Source organism: Pteropus vampyrus, unplaced genomic scaffold (genome assembly GCF_000151845.1).
Source record: "Pteropus vampyrus isolate Shadow unplaced genomic scaffold, Pvam_2.0 Scaffold89, whole genome shotgun sequence".
Lineage (NCBI taxonomy): Eukaryota > Metazoa > Chordata > Mammalia > Chiroptera > Pteropodidae > Pteropus > Pteropus vampyrus.
In genome coordinates this window covers 566,912-569,397 of record NW_011888870.1, presented here as the reverse complement: position 1 = coordinate 569,397, position 2,486 = coordinate 566,912, and the positions used below count along the sequence as shown (strand labels likewise).

The 2,486-nt window shown below is 33.7% G+C and overlaps 1 protein-coding gene across 8 annotated transcripts in view; it reads left to right on the top strand.

The window, feature by feature from the left end:
- Positions 1–2,486, top strand: part of PDCD4 (programmed cell death 4) — a 28,172-nt gene that overhangs the window by 413 nt on the left and 25,273 nt on the right. For 2 of the 8 annotated variants that reach the window (XM_023532729.1, XM_023532726.1), the window contains exon 2: positions 1,567–1,654. The exons of 4 other annotated variants lie outside the window; for them this stretch is intronic. The gene's annotated coding sequence lies outside the window, so the exon portion shown is untranslated. Of the gene's footprint in view, positions 1–1,561; positions 1,655–2,486 lie in introns of those variants that run through there. 2 more of the 8 variants (XM_023532727.1, XM_011363749.2) reach the window with 2 other exon arrangements.

Here is a 2,486-nt window from a genome sequence, read left to right as displayed (position 1 = left end):
GGAAGGGGCCGCGCGCGCTCGGGGGGGCGCTGGGAAGTGGACACGCGCCCGCCGCTCGGCCCTGCGCTAACTTCGCGGCGCCGCTGCTCGGGCAGAGGGTTGGTTTTTTTTTTTTTTTCCAGTTTAAATGAAATCTCTCAGAGAAAACAAAGACAGGAAGTGAGCCCCCTTTCTGTGAAAAGCATGGTGGGTCTGTTGCATTTGTCAATTTGGTGCTGCAATGTACACGGCGAGGATTTTTTTTTTTTTTTTTTTTGCGAGAGCTTCAGAACGGTCTGCAGACGTCAATATCGCCATTCTCCTCGTGTCCTTGTGAGAACTGGCTACGTAGCCAGCAACGGTGTACTATCTACAGATGATAAAAACGATTAAAAATGCAGCTTCCTTTGGAAAAGAAAAGCCACCGCATGTTTTCACTCGTGTTTTTACTGTTGAGTTTTACAATTTTGGCTTTCTTGCTAATGTAACGCTTTTTAGGAAACTGCCATATAACTTTTTAATAAAGGAACCACTGCAGATGTGTTCTAAATTTAATTATCGATATCTATGCCGTAGTCTTCCTTCATAATAGGTTTATTAAATTCCTTAATATCTCAGCAGGCACCTTTGAATTATATTTTGATTAGTTTTTTCTGTCGTAGTAAAAATAGTTGCTAGGAGTGCAAAAAAAAAAATGACACTGATATTTTCTGTACTCAATTTTGCATCATTCTGGTTAAATAATTTTAGCTGATTTTAAGTTGCTGCTTAGTTGTGATTGTAGTCCTGGAATGAATACAAATAATTTTCTAGTTAACATGGACTAAACTTGACTCCCAAAATTGTCGGAATGGTTAATTAGGTAAAGTTTCAGGAAATAGATTTTTTTGGGCGGTGGGGTGGGTGGGTCAGTCTCTCTTTAGGGAATGTCTTGGCAATTGAATACGTACGATTGTATGTTTCTTTGAAACACTTTGGAGAAATGAAAATGGTTTAATTTCAGCCTTAATTTTGTCTAACTTACATGTATAGTTTTGTTTTCTTATTGGAAATTAGTTCTGTAACAGTATAAAGGATGTGGGATTTAGATTTTTTGCTTTCTATTTTCTTAAATATGGGGCAGAGATCTTCAGGGTTGGGCAAAAATCTTCAGGGTTGTTAAACTATAAAAACCCTACTACTTTGAAGAATAAAGACATGGAACATATCTTTATCCTCTAAACTCTTAAAACGTATGTTTGCTATCAAGTGTGACTGAGTTCTTGATTGCATTATCATTGCTTGAGGACACAGATGGCTTTTTTTTTTATGATTACTTAATAAAAACGAACTTGCTAAATAATAGGTGATAGTCATTACCTGATCATTTTCTTTTCTCAACTGAATGTCTTCTTCATAATAGCTTAAAATAAATACTATTTTAATGTTTGAAAAGCAGTATTTAAAAATTTGATATAAAAACAGTAGTCAATGTTTTAACCCTAAAAAGAATCTTCCTGTGGTATACTAAAATCTTGTATTGAACTTGTGCAGACAGGACTGGATTTAAAAGGTCTAAATTTTAATCCTGGTTTTTCCACTGAGCAGCTGTTTCTCTGTGGACAGATCACCTACCTTCTCAGATCTGTTTAATTGTGTGCAGAGTGGAGTACCTACCTCAAGACTGTTGTGAGAGGTATATGAAATAATGCATGTGAAATTCTTTTTGAAATATAAAGGGCTTTGTAAACATCAGTTATAATCATTTTATTTCCTCTATTAGCTAGGTTCTGCAGACAAATTTTCCATTATAACAAGTATGAAAGACTTTTTAAAGTAACAGGTGTAAAAAACTGCATACATGTAACATTTGCACTTTAACAGAAATGAAACATATAGCATTTTCAGCCATGCAGGACACTAAATGTTTAGATTTGCAAACTATATTTGTTCCTATATCTATATGTATCTTTACGTATGCATTTTTAAGGTTCTTTTTTCCCCTTAAATCCAGAGTTGGTGGGAATTATGATATTAAAAGGTATTTATATTGAATCACATGTCTTTATTCTGAATAGAATTAGTGATGTCACCATTTTGTTAATTTCTGAAGCAACATATTAACACTTTAGTAGCCTAAGGATTATGCCATATTAAGAAGTTTCTAATTTTAACATGAGGTGTGTTTAGTTTTACAAAATGATAGCCTTTTCTGGAGAAAAGAGCTATAAACTTATAAGATGTTAAAATAGTATATATTGAAGAATTTAAAAGTCAGTTTTACTTTTGAGTCCCAGGAAACATATATCATTCTACAATGACATCGAATAGTAATGTTATATGAGAAAGATATGCTTTTCTTTAGTTCATTAGTCATTTTCATTAATTCGTGTATTCATAAGAGCACACTGCTAGTGAAATGATTGTAAATAACTGGAATTCTTTATGTCTAACCTTTATGACTTAAACAGATTAATAACTTAAGGTACTGTAAACCACAATTTGAAAAATATTTCCAGAGAGATTCT